Source organism: Anomaloglossus baeobatrachus (genome assembly GCF_048569485.1).
Source record: "Anomaloglossus baeobatrachus isolate aAnoBae1 chromosome 5 unlocalized genomic scaffold, aAnoBae1.hap1 SUPER_5_unloc_27, whole genome shotgun sequence".
Classification (NCBI taxonomy): Eukaryota; Metazoa; Chordata; class Amphibia; order Anura; family Aromobatidae; genus Anomaloglossus; species Anomaloglossus baeobatrachus.
The window spans coordinates 39,670-45,405 of record NW_027441803.1 but is presented as its reverse complement, the minus strand read 5'-3'; the positions used below and the strand labels follow the sequence as shown (position 1 = coordinate 45,405).

Sequence of the window (5,736 nt, the reverse complement as noted above, 5' to 3'; positions counted from 1 at the left end):
TCAACCCTATTGCTTGTAGCGGAGCTTCTCCATTATTAGTTTACGGCCCCTACTATGATAGCTAGTTGAGGTGACCCTTCTTCTGGTTACTGTGTCATATCCATGACAGTGTGAAAGCCTGGACCTCAAGGTTCCCAAATGAACTTGGAAGAAAAAGATTTAAGTTTTAGGAAGATCTGGGTAGGTTGAAGGGGAAAGTCTGGAAGAGGTAATGGATCCTTGGTAACATGTCTATCTTCAGCACATTAACCCTACTGAACGATCAAACCAAGAGCTCGGACCAGTTCAATAAATCGTTCTCAATATCACATAGAAGAGATAAAAAATTTACAGTATTTAGTGATCTCTAAATATTTGATGTGGTCATTCCGCCATTTAAAGGGAAATGTAGAACTAAGGTGCAAGGCTTCGGCCCCCCGGCATATTTATATTAATCATCTCTGGTTTAGAAATCCTTACTACACAGTTAGATAAAAAAAGAAAAAGTGTTTAAATTCCACTCCAGAAAAATGACCATTGTAATGTTTTCCGTTTATTTAAAAAAAATAAATCAGAAATTTGTTAAAAATTTACAACAATTAGAAGTGATCAAATATTGTATTTGGAGGCTCTTAAAACAAACGATACCTCAACATATAGTCAGTAAATAGCATTTACCGTTTTCTGCTTTAGTCTAAATGACTACCTTGACCCCACTGGCAGTCTCTGGAAATTAGCATCGAGTGGATGTTGTAGAGTGAAAATTGCAAATCTGCCATTTTACTGTCCAACACATAGTGCCCAGCTTGTGGTCCACGAGACTCACACTGTAAATATTTATGTGGGTTCTTCCCTGTGGCAATGCTAAACATGTAGATACTGATAGTGTTTGGGCTACTGCAACGCTGAGAAGCATCGAGGACTTTTGGCTTTGGGATTTTGTTGAATTGGATTATGAAACTATATCTCTTTATAATCAAGAGTTGTCAGGTACAACCATCGTCCCTCCATTTTTTTCACTGAAGTAATTGATTTTTTTTGTATAATTTTGGCTTCTAAAATATTATTTGGTGGCTTATTATTTCAATATACAGGAGGCCAAGTGAACAAAGAGGTTGAACTCTATGTTCTACTAGTTCCTGTTCCGACGTCTACTGTTAGATTGTGTATAGTCTTTGTTTTAGTAAATGATTAAATTTTGCTGCATAACTTGCAATTTCTTTAGCTATTTTATTAATTATATCCTTAAATGTGTTGATATTAAAATAATTTTTATTCTTGGCAGATGACTGTACTATTAAATCAGATGGACAACTGACATCTTCAATTTTTACATCAGATGACCTTGATATCACACAAGATATAACTGAAGTGAGTGACTCTATTTCAGATATACTATCATCTCCTTACAGCAAAGATCTATCATCTGATTCAATTAAACAGGTCCTACCTTCTGATTCATCACAGGCTATTAAGAAGAATAAAAGTCATTAGAAGTATTCTTACAGAAAAGAAGCCATTTTCAACTTCAGAATATGAAAAAATCCATCAAAATATTCAAACAAGGGAGGAAAGATTTTCTTCAGTGTGTTAGTTACCAGAGAACTCACACAGGGGAGAAGCCATTTTCATGCTCAGAATGTGGGAAATGTTTTACGTGTAAATTATTTCTTGTTACACATCAAAGAATACACACAGGGGAGAAGCCTTTTTCATGTTCAGAATGTGAATAACATTTCAACCAGAAATCAAATCTTGTTAGACACAAGAGAACTCACACAGGGGAGAAGCCTTTTTCATGTTCAGAATGTGGGAAATGTTTCGCACATAAATCGGAATTTGTTACACACCAAAGAACTCACACGGGAGAAAAGCCTTTTTCATGTTCAGAATGTGGGAAATGTTTTGCACAGAAATCGCATTTTATTTCACATCAAAGAACTCACACGGGTGAAAAGCCATATTCATGTTCAGAATGTGGGAAACATTTTAACCAAAAATCAAATCTTGTTATACACCAGAGAATTCACACGGGGGAGAAGACATATGCATGTTCAGAATGTGGAAAACATTTTAATCAAAAATCAGATCTTGTTATACACCAGAGAATTCACTCAGGGATGAAACCTTTTTCATGTTCAGAATGTGTGAGATGTTTTGCAGATAAATCAAGTCTTGTTAGACACCAAATAATTCACACAGGAGAGAAACCATTTTCATGTTCAAAATGTGGTAAACATTTTAACCAAAAATCATACCTTGTTGTTATGATCCGGAACCATGGAAGATCACCACAAATCATTGGTAAAAGGTGACAAGAGCATTGGCAACTAATCTGGCCGCCATCCCCTTACTAACCATCACAACTAGAAGTAGCCGAGGGGTGAACTAACATCCTGTGCACCGCGAACCCAGCCGGAGAACTAGCTATCCTAAAGGAAGGAAAGATGAATAACTCTCTGCCTCAGAAAATAGACAAAGAATAGCAAGCCCCCCCACATTCAAAGACTGCGGTGATATAGGAAAAACATAATACACAGATAGAAGACAGGATTAGCAAAAGGTGAGGCCCCCACTGACTAACATAGGAAAGGACAGGAAAGGGGCTGATGGTGACCAGAGAAAAACCCTACAAAATTCCAAATTCTTGATAGTACAAAAAGGCCCTCAGATTGCACGATCTGAACTCCGTCCTATACCAGGTGCTTTTGTCATACCAATGAACAGAAAACAAGAATCATAACAAATTCAAAAAGCCACAAACACATGGACTTAAAGGAGCTATACTCCAAACAGAACTGCAAGGAGTTCACCAGCCAAGCAACTGAGGGGGAAAATCCCTCCATGCAAATAAACTGAAAACAACCACAGCAAAAGACAAACCCAGATAAGAGCAAAAGAACCAAACAATAAATAAAGAGCAAGCACTTATCTGGGGTAGATGTGGTGTGGAGCAGAATGAAGCAGGCTGGTGATACAAAGAACTGACATCCAGCAAAGCCTGCTTATCAGACCAGGATTTAAATAAGCAGAGAGTTAGCAAAGGAAACGCCCATTGCACAACACACCTGGTCTCTGTCCAAACCATTCCTGGCCACCAGAGGGAGCCTCCCAGCAGCCAAAACCTAACTAACATTCACAACACCTTGTTACACACCAGAGAATTCACACAGGGGTGAAACCTTTTTCATGTTCAGGATGTGGGAAACCTTTTAACTGTAAATCACATCTTGTTATACATCAGAGAACTCACACGGGGGAGAAGCCATATTCATGTTTGGAATGTGGGAAACATTTTAACCAAAAATCGTATCTTGTTATACACCAGAGAATTCACACAGGGGAGAAGCCTTTTTCATGTTCAGAATGTGTGAGATCTTTTGCAGATAAATCAAGTCTTGTTAGACACCAAATAATTCACACAGGGGAGAAACCGTTTTCATGTTCAGAATGTGGTAAACATTTTAATCAAAAATCATATCTTGTTACACACCAGAGAATTCACACAGGGGAGAAGCCATATTCATGTCCAGAATGTGGGAAATTTTTTGCAGATAAATCAAGTTTTGCTAAACACCAACTAATTCACACACGGGAGAAACTATTGACATGTGTAAAATGAAGGAAATATTTTACACACAAATGTTCTATTTTTAAACATCACAAAACTCACAAGGGTAGAATCCATTATCATTCCTAGAAGGTGTGAAATGTTTTACTTGAATATTTGTTGACCTCTAAGAAAAACCCACACGGGGAGAAAACATATATTTTTCAAACTGAAGAAGAAAATACAAAAGAGACAGTCAAAGTAAAGGCAAGTAAGTACGGTAAACAAGAAAGGGAAAGCACATTAGAATTATTATATATACAGTTACTAATAGACATCTGTTTTCTAGTAATGAAGTAAAAAGCAATATTCCATGTGCATTGAATATTTCACATTGTTAAATATTCACAGTACATTACAAAAGTTAGTACACCCCACACAATGTTCTAAATATTTTATTACAACTTTTCCTGGCTCCTGACGAAGCACGGAGGTTGCGAAATGCACGTCAGGTGCACGGGGATACTACTTCTTACCCTTCTTTGGACCCTGTTATTTAACCTCTTCTCTGCCATCTTATTGTCTTATATCATATGATGTCCCATTGTTGTTTTTTCATTCTAATTTCTCACCCTTGTGAGTATTAATTTATTTATATTTGAATTTATATATAGTTGATGATACAGTATTGGGACATCACATATTTATGTGACTTACTTGAAGCTGGTTAGTTTATTTACACACGTGTGACTGAGGGTTCCATAAATTTGCATTAGGATTGTTACCGGATCTTCCCAATTAATACCATCTATCGCTTGGGTTGTTCCATTTTATTGTGTTTATTTTTTATTATTGTTCAATAAAGAATATACAAATTTTTATCTTTATATTTTTAGCTTGCATATTTTTCTCCTTTGGTGTTGGTATGACATTTCTATGTGCTTTCAGCCCCCACTGATGGGTTGTGATATTGGTGTTACATCCTTGTCACCTGTAGTAATGTACCCATGCTTGTCCCCATCCTGTAGTGGTGTTCACATCCTTGTCAACATCCTGTAGTAATGTGCCCATCCTTTGTGCCCTAAAAGCAATGAGACAATCCTTGTTCTGTTGTTGTAATGTACCCTTCTTTGTCCCCTGTAGCAATGTGCCCATCCTTGTTCCCTTGAGGTAATGTGCCCATCCTTGTCCCCTGTAGTAATTTGACAATATTTGTCCCCAACCTATAGTAATGTGTCCATCCTTGTCTCCTGTAGCAATGTGACCATCCATGTCTCCTGTAGTAATGTTACCATCCTTGTCTTCATCGTGAGTAATGTGTCCATACTTGTCTCCTGTAGCAATGTGCCAATCCCTGTCCCATGTAGCAATGTGTCCATTCTCGTCCCCTTGTAGTAATGTGCACATCCTTGTCTCCTTGTATTATTGTGCCCATCCATGTGTCAGGGCCAGGTGGACGGGCAGACCCAGGAGGTGGATCCACTGGGCCGAACTCCTAGATGTTGGTAAGGGGTCCGGTAGCTGGAGCACTATAGACAGCAGAACAGTCCGTGCACACGAGGATAACGGAGAAGTCCCTGGGACCACAGAGTCACTGGTGGTAGTCCGGGTGACGCAGCTCAGGTTCGGAAGCCGAGATGATGTCAAGCGGGGTCCGGAACCTTTGGAGCGAGATGACGGGTCACCGCAGGGATCCGAGATGGTACGGACTGTCAGGATGGCAGATGGACAGCGTTCGGGGTTCGGAATTCGGTCAGGACCGGATGGCGAGGCAGGCACGGCTCTACAAGAGAGATAGGTGAGTATATCACAAAAACACCAGGAGACCTGACTCCTAGCTTAGGAAACACGAAGATCAGGCCCCGCCCCCTTGGACAATAAACCCCTTTATACCCTGTACCTGTTTTGCATCATTTCCTGTTAATGGACGCTGGCCCTTTAAGAAAGGGTCAGTGACCGCGTGCGCGCCCTAATGCGCATGCGCGCGGCCTGGGTGCCAGAAGCCAGGGAAGGAAGCTGAGAGGAGGACGCAGGGGAGCCGGCCAGGACCTGGGAAGCCGTCGGGCGCCGGGATCGGAGACCAGGGGGCCTGGGAAGGACGGGCACCGGAGGCTGGAGAGCGGGGAGCGTGGCAGGTGAGCCGGGGAGCGGAGCTGAGGACCCGGGGAGCGGAGCAGAGGACCCGGGGAGGGGAGCCGAGGACCCGG

General features: G+C 40.8%; 1 pseudogene; it reads left to right on the top strand.

Moving 5' to 3' along the window:
* The first annotated feature begins 1,514 nt into the window (after positions 1-1,514).
* On the top strand, positions 1,515-2,294 carry LOC142259102 (uncharacterized; annotated as a pseudogene).
* The last annotated feature ends 3,442 nt before the right edge of the window (positions 2,295-5,736 follow it).